This window comes from Zea mays, chromosome 4 (assembly GCF_902167145.1).
Source record: "Zea mays cultivar B73 chromosome 4, Zm-B73-REFERENCE-NAM-5.0, whole genome shotgun sequence".
NCBI lineage: Eukaryota > Viridiplantae > Streptophyta > Magnoliopsida > Poales > Poaceae > Zea > Zea mays.
The window spans coordinates 225,820,664-225,829,429 of record NC_050099.1 but is presented as its reverse complement, the minus strand read 5'-3'; positions in this window follow the sequence as shown (position 1 = coordinate 225,829,429).

Here is an 8,766-nt window from a genome sequence, read left to right as displayed (position 1 = left end):
CCCCCAACCACCTCATTCATAACCATCCAAGCATTCCAAACATTGCATTCAATACAAGAGCAAAAGACTCCACTCCAAGACACATCAAATAGATTGGATCCTCTCCAAAGCCTCCAAATCAACTCAATTCCTTTAGGGACTTGAGAGAGGGTTTTCTTGTGTTCTTTTGTTGCTCTTGTTGCTTGGCTTGGCCTTTTCCTTTTTCTTACTCTTATTCTCAAGTGCTTTCTAAGCGAGGCAAGAGACACCAAGTGTGTGGTGGTCCTTGCGGGGTCTTAGTGACCCGTGAGATTAAGGAAGAAGGCTCACTCAGTCTAAGTGACCGTTTGAGAGAGGGAAATGGTTGAAATAGACCCGATCTTTGTGACCACCTCAACGGGTACTAGGTTCTTTGGAACCGAACCTCGGTAAAACAAATCATTGTGTTCACTCGCCATATTTCTTGGTTGGTTTGTTTTCCCTCTCTTTCCGACTTGAATTTAATTCTAACGCTGACCCCCGACCTTAGTGCGTGTTTAAAGTTATAAATTTTAGGTTTCGCCTATTCACCCCCCTCTAGGAGACTTTCACTTACTCATATTTTCACTAATAATGACTCGCAGTAATAGTCATAATGAATTAATAAGTATTTACGCTTTAAGACGTATTTATGATTATAATTGTGTGATGTATGAATGTGTATGTAATGGTGAATGATTACCCCTGTAATGGTGTATGTTTATTTATTTGGCGTACGTATTCTTTTGTATGTATGATACGCAAATTGATGCTAGAAGTTGACTGAGGTAGACGAACCGAACTCGTTCGAGGACGACCCACAGGACACTTTCGAGCAAGGCAAGTGGATTCTCCCTCTGCATATTCTATTTGTTCCCAAGTAATGCATATAATAATGCTTACTTTTTGGATATATTGCATAATTTGATGGGATTGTCTAATTAAGGATTTCCTAGAATTACCAACCCTATTCCTTGAATTACCCTAGGATAAATGCTATGCTTAGCAATTTTTGCTATTGCTCAACTTGATGAATATGATGTCACTCTTTTAATGATACTATGTTCCAGAAATGAAGTTTATTTATGTTGTTAACTGATTGTTAAACAAGAACACTTTGTGTTAAATGGAACATGGAGTGACCACCCAGGATAACAGTGCAACCACGAGTGCTATCATAGCTCTGGCTTTGGTAATTAGCTCTATAGACTTAGTGCTTAGCAACCCTACCTGAAAGATGGACAAGAGGGGGCGACAGTGGTTTGGTGGTAGCTCATGTTAACATGGGGTGGTATTCTTGGCTAAGTTACCTCACCCAGAGTGCCATCAATACTGACGTGGAAACCTTAGCGGGTGGCTTTGTACTAAGGATATTTTGTGAAAACATCATAATGGATCCCTAGCCATTCACCTCGACAGTGTTTACGGGTCCGATCAACCCAGGCTAGATGGGATACATGGCTTGTGGGTAAAGTTGTACCACCTCTGCAGAGTGTAAAACCGATATGTCAGTCGTGTTCACGGTTAAGAGCAACCTGAACCCTCACATGATAATTGAACTTAAAGATGGACAATAAATTGAGATCTGATGATCTACCAATGGTTTGCTTAAGTGGTTTCACTTAAGTGTTTTTGATATAATCTTATACCTTTGATTATTTGGGATACTTGGGATACACACTTATTTGTAAGACATGTTGCTAATAAAATATTGACAAACTAAAATGCTTACCGCTTATTCATAGCCTACCTTGTTAACTTGCATTAATTTCCCCCCACTTGCTGAGCTCTGACCATAAGTGAGCTCACCCTTGCTAATATTTTGATCAGAGGGTGATGCTGAAGACTTCGTTGACGATGATGATGAGTTTTAAGTCTAATGATGTGTCAGTCACCTTCCTGTGGAAGAGTGCCCATATTTAATTCCGCCATACTTTGATTTTGATACTTGTTAAAGATACAATGATTCAGATGATGTAATAAAGTACTCTACTCTCTTTACGCCTTTATTGCATTGTCTTTTGATATATTACACTTGTGACGTCAACATATGTGTGGGAAATGGATCCTGACCCACATATGCTATGTATTCGGTTTTGCCCCCAGAACCGGGTGTGACACTGGTCCCCTCCTCCGTTCGCACCACCCTCGCTGACCCCCACTGGCGTCAGGCCAAGGAGGAGGAGTACGCGGCCCTACTGGCCAACCACACCTAGGACTTGGTGTCGTGTCCTCCTGACACCAATGTGGTCACCGGCAAGTGGCTCTTTCGCCACAAGCTGACCTCAGACGGTTCCCTTGACTGCTACAAGACCCGTTGGGTCCTTTGGGGCTTCACCCAGCGCCCTGGTATGGACTACGACGAGACTTTTAGCCCCGTCATCAAGTTCACCACCGTTCGCGCCGTCCTCTCCCTCGCCCTCTCCCGGAACTGCGCGATCCATCAGCTCGACGTCAAGAACGCCTTCCTTCATGGCACTCTGACGGAGACTATCTACTGTAGCCAGCCCATCGGCTTCGTCGATGCCACTCTGTAACACCCTGAATTTGGGGGTATAAAATTTATTTTTTAATATCCACCAAATTCATGTGTTACTCTCTCAGTTCTTCGCTTTCCTTTTTCTTTTTCCTAAGAATGGAGAATTATTTTGTTTTATATCAGCGTAAACCTAGTGGAATGAGCCCTAGAGGCACTTTGGTTGTCGCATTCATGCCGTTGCATGGGGTTTCTAAGTGCAAAATATGTTTGAAACATGTTAACATATCTTAAAGAAGCGCTCGACAAATTTTTATATTTTTTGGAATATTTTTCTATTTTCCGAAAACTAAAATATATTTATTTGAGGGACTTAAAAAATTTAGAAACTCTAATTATGTTTTTTGAGTTCATTAGGTGGCAAAACATTTATAGGAATTTTTCTGAAATTTTTGAAAGTATCTATAATATTTTGAGCACAAAATTCCGATTTCTAGGCTTTTTCCGAATTTTAAAATGGTAAAATCCGAATTTTAACCGAATTTCTATCTCGTCTGAATCCTAGATATATATACATGTACGGCTTCATCTCGTCGAACCCGTTTCAGAACACGAAACATTTTCTCCAAATTCGATCCCTAGCTCTCGGTATTGCTCGCCGAAGTTCGGAGCAGTTCCAACTCCGGCGACAACTCCAACGAGCAATTACTCCCAATCCGCGCATCGTCTGCCGAATCTGAGGGTACCGCTGCATTTGCCTCGTCGAGGGCTTCGTCGGGGCGCATTCGGTTTGTCGAATCTCCGTCAATCGACGGATTTCCTCTCGGCTCCGGCGAGGGTCTTCTTCCCCGGTGAGAACCTCCATTGTTGTACCTAGGGTTTATTCGTGTTCTTCGTTTTCCGTCCGTGCAGGGCCTCCCTCACTCTCACCTCACCTTCCCCGGCGGCAGCGCCCCTCCCCCCTCTGTTTCCCCTCCCAGGCGGCGCCCTTTTCCCCCTCCCCTTTCCTCTCTCTTCCATGGATGGGAGGAAGAAGATAAGGAGAGGAAAAAGAAGATGGCAATCTCGTAAATTAGTACGCGCGAATTACAGTATGGTTTAAAACAGTCATAACTTTTGTGTTTAAACCCGATTCGATCCATTCGAGTTGCGTTAGATACGTAATAAAATTATCTTAATTTAGAAATATTTATCCCCACTGTTGCATATTTTATTTAATTTATTTAAACGTTTGTTTAACCAATGGCTACTGAAACGACAATTCCATTTTAAAATCTAATTTAGGAATTTGATTTGCGCATTATAATTAGTCACCAACATGATTAACCTTAACTAAAATATTTCTCATTAATAATTGTTTAGTTTAATCACGTTGTTTATTTATGAGTTTCGAATGTCGGTCCGCGCGTACCGACCGCGTGTCGCGGTGCTGTTTCGCGCGCGTCGTCGCGTGTCGTTCGCGAGTGTCGCGCGTGTTGTTCGCACGCGTTGTCGCGCGCCGTTCGCGTGTGTCGCACGCCTTGCCGCGTGCCGTTCGCGCGTATCGCGTGTTGTCCACGCGCTAAGTCGTTTGTGTCGTTAATTCGTCTCGCTTAGAATCGCTCATATTAATTAAATTACTTGCTCAACTGTCAACTATTAAAATAGTAAGTTAGTCAAAACTAAGCAGTAGTATTAATTTACATTTGATTATTATCAATTAATATATTTATGTCGAATTAGATGTTCTAATTAATACTTGTTTAGCGTAAACGTGCTAACCCCTCGACCATAGCTTCGTCTATCGCGGTTCTTTTTCTCGTGTAACCGTAGAGGCGCTTTCTATTTTATATTGCATGTTTTTATATTAGTTTCCTTTGTAAGGTGTAATGTTCTTATGCCTGTATACGTTTGTTTGCTTGTGCTTGTTCGTCTTCGCTGTGTGTCGCGATTAGATTGCGATCTGTTCCTAAGCTTCGATGAATCGACGATCAAGACTTGGTGAACCACTGGTCCCGAGATCAAGCTCTTCGAGTTCTACAATATTGAAGACCTTGAGCATCTGTTTGGTGAAGGCAAGTATCTCTTGACCCATCTATGTCCTATACATTTTATAATTCACTCCCCGCATTTACACAATTTATACATAAGGATTGACTAGCTTTGTTTATCATGTCCTTGTTTACCTATGTGGGTTGGATTATTTTGGTTTAGCTCTATGCTAGTGCTTCACCCTAATCAATGAACATGATGAGATTATTTATGATACGATGTTTTCCTCTTTGATTATGATGATGATGATATTGTGACATTTAAGGGGAATCGAGCGGTTTCTCGAGTGCCTCTCCGTAAGGACTGGTTCGTTGGATGACCACCCGAGAAAACAGTGCAGCCATGAGGGTAGTATGGGACGCCCTTAGCTAATTAATTAGAGGAACTGAGGTGTAGTTCGCTTCACCGTCGTGCCGTCAATGGGGCTCAGTGTATGCGGCTCGCTCTGCCAAGGGTGGATTACCCCTTGGGGAGGAGTGCGGTACATTTAGGAAACCTAACGGGTGGCTACAGCCTCAGGGAATCTTTGTAAAGGCTTCGTAGTGAATCCCTAGCCATTCACCTCGAGAGTGAACAAGGGTCTTGCAAGCCCGGGCTAGAGAGGGAATCACGGCTCGTGGGTAAAGTGCGCAACATCTGCAGAGTGTTATAAAACTGATATATTAGTCGTGCTCACGGTTATGAACGGCCAAGGGAGCTCCATTGATTAGAGACACATTGATCAGAGATGCTTTGTTCACAGATGATGATGAGGATAATGTTGGTTTCTCTTATGATTATGATTATGGTTTCTGGTATTCTTTCCATTTGGAAAGAGTACTTTTGGGTTAACAACTTGGGTTAATGTTAAAATATGGCTCTCTACTAGTAATAAACATGGTTTGGCTTTCTTGGATCTTCAAATCTCAGCGGTTGCTCCACATAGACCCGCTCTTGTAGTGGTCCATTTAGAAATGCGCTCTTGACATCCATTTGGTACAACTTGAAATCATGATTAGTAGCATAGGCAGTTAATATTCTTATTGATTCTAACGTTGCTACTGGCGCATATGTTTCACCAAAGTCAAGTCCCTCCACTTGAGTGAACCCTTGGGCAACCAACCGTGCTTTGTTTCTTGTAACAACACCATGCTCATCTTGTTTATTTCTAAAGACCCATTTTGTTCCAATCACATTTTGCTTAGGCCTTTGAACTAAGGACTAGACTTCATTCCGTGTGAAGTTGTTTGACTCCTCTTGCATTGCGATTATCCAATCCGGATCACCCGGCGCTTCTTCAACCTTAAGTGGCTCAAGAGAGGAAACAAACGAGTAAAATTCACAAAAATTTGCTAAACGAGATCTAGTTGTTACCCCTCTTTTGATACTACCAAGAATGTTGTCCACTGGATGATCTCTTTGGATGGTATGGTGGATTCTAGGATGAGGCACTGATGGTTGTCTTTGAATTTGCTATTCATCATCATCCACTTGATCAAGAGGCACTTCATCAACAACAACTTTAGGTTCATCTTCCACCATGGTTGGCATCTCTTGGGGTTGATGAACTTCTTCAAGAATTGGATGACTTGAGGTTGATGGATTTGCTTGAGTGGAGGATTTATCACCCACCACCTTTGCGCCCACATCAAAGACCTCATTTGTCATCCACAAGGTTCCTTCTTCAACATCCTTTTCTTGTGGTCTCACTTCACCTATTGCAATCTTCTTTATGGCCTCACAAGGTGGTTTTTCATTTCCTACAATATCATTAGAAACATGCCCTTGTGAGCCATTAGATTCATCAAATGTCACGTCTATCGCTATTTCAACAAGACCGGTGGTATTGTTGAAAACATGATATCCATGCGCATTTGATGCATAACCAAGCAAGAAACCCTCGTCCACTCTAGGAGCAAACTTCGAGCTCTGGACTTTCTTGTTAAGAATAAAGCATTTACATCCAAAGACTCTAAAGTAATCAACCTTAGGTTTGTTACCAGTGAGAAGCTCGTAAGCAGTCTTCTTATAGACCTTATGAAGATATAGCTGGTTGATTGCATGACAGGCGGTGTTGACCGCCTCAGCCAGAAGTTGTTAGGTGTCTTGTATTCATCTAACATGGTTCTTGTGGCTTCAATTAGTGTTCTATTTTTCCTTTCCACTACACCATTTTGTTGTGGAGTGTAGGGGACCGAGAACTCATGTTTGATTCCTTCTTCGCTTAAGAATTCTTCAACACCTGTATTCTTGAACTCTGTCCCATTGTCACTTATCACTTTCTTGATTTTAAGCTCAAACTCATTTTGAGATCTTCTCATGAATTTCTTCAAGTTCTCTTGGGTTTCACCTTTGTCACTCAAAAAGAAAACCCAGGTGAAGCGAGAAAAATCATCAACAATAATTAAACCATACTTACTCCCTCCAATACTTATGTAGGCCACGGGACCGAATAGGTCCATATGAAGAAGCTCCAAAGGCCTCTTAGTTGTGACCACATTCTTTGATTAATGTGGGACTCCATGTTGCTTTCCTGCTTGGCATGCGCCACAAACCCTATCTTTCTCAAACACAACATTTGTTAGTCCAATGATGTGACTATCCTTTTGAAGTTTGGCCAAATTCCTCATGCCGACATGAGCTAGCCGGCGATGCCATAGCCAACCCTTGTTGGATTTTGGCACTAAACAAGTCTCAGGCGTCACCTTATTTGTTGTGAAATCAACAAGATAAAGTTTGCCCTTCAAGCGACCCGTAAAAGCAACTGAGGAATCCTCCCTTCTAAGGATCTTCACATCCACATCAGAAAATAGATAGTTATATCCCATTCCACAAAGTTGTGAAATAGACATCAAATTGTAGCTTAGAGAATCTACTAGCAAAACATTTGAAAGTGATTGTTGGTCAGCGATAGGAATTTTGCCAATACCAATCACTTTACTCTTGACACTATCTCCAAACACAATTTCTTGTGCTTCTTGAGTTAGTTGCAAGGAGTGAAACATGTCTTTCTCCCCGGTCATGTGATTTGTACATCCACTGTCAAGCACCCAGCTTGACCCACCAAAGGAGTAGACCTGCAAAACAAATTTAGGCTATGATTTTAGGTACCCAAATTGAATTGGGTTCTACAGTGTTAGTTATAGCCTTGGGTACCCACACACTCCTTTTCATGACCTTTCTCTTAGTGTAGGCACCCACATATTTTACAACTAATTTTCCTGAATCCCAAGTCAACATATAATCACAAAGGTACGAATGAGAAATAGGAGCTTTAAATTTTTCTCCATTTGTGGAAACCGCTTCCTTCATCTTATCCTTTGTGGAACTCAAGTTTGCCTTCACTTTAGTTGACTTGTCATTTGAGGAGTGAATCCTCCCCAAGGCATCATATAGGGTGGTTCCCTCTATGAACTTGGGAAATTTCCACCCCTTATGCTCTATGCTAGGGTTTACCTTATATGAGTTGTACCCAAGCCCCTTTCTCCCATTGTTGGGTTTCAAGGACTTGTACTTGGGTTCAACTTTCTTTAACCCATCATTGCTAGAACATTTCTTCAATATTTCTTTGACCTTAACCTGTGAGCTTTTCTTCCTTGCATGGTTAGTCAAACAACAAGAAGCATGATATTTTGTACAATGTTTACAAATATTATTATTTGAGGAGCTAGCTTTAGACTTTTCCACTAAAGATGAAGTGTTGAAGTTCTTGCAGTTTTCAAGTTGCACTTGAAGTTCTTGATTTTGAACCGTTAAGCATGACAAGCTTGATTCAAGTGCATCCTTTTCATTTGTAAGATTAACTATAGAGGTTTTCATATTTGTCATTTCTTTCTCTTTATCCTCTATAGTTATTTTGACTAAAGATACTTCCTTAGTCAAGGCTTCTAGCATTTCATCTTTATTGAATAGCAATTCTTGAAGCTATAGGTTTCTCTCCTTTTCAAGGATGAGCAAGTCTTCTTGAGCATCAAGAGTTGCTTTTCTTTTATCTAGCTTCTCCATCAATTTAGTAATAACATTATATCCATTTAAACCAAATTCTTTAATCATTTTATTTTTCATGGCAATTTGTTCATCATCATCATTTGTGAAGTCATCACTAAATAAACTTACCTTATCTCCTTTTGCCATGAGGCAAGTTGGAGTGTAGGAGTCGTCGTGAAGGTTGGTGAAGAGTTGCGAGCTTGAAGTAAATTGGATTGCGATGTTTGCCACCTCTTCCTCTTCTTCGGAGCTAGAACTTTCTTCATCGGAATTCCATTCTTCACCAATGTGGGCTT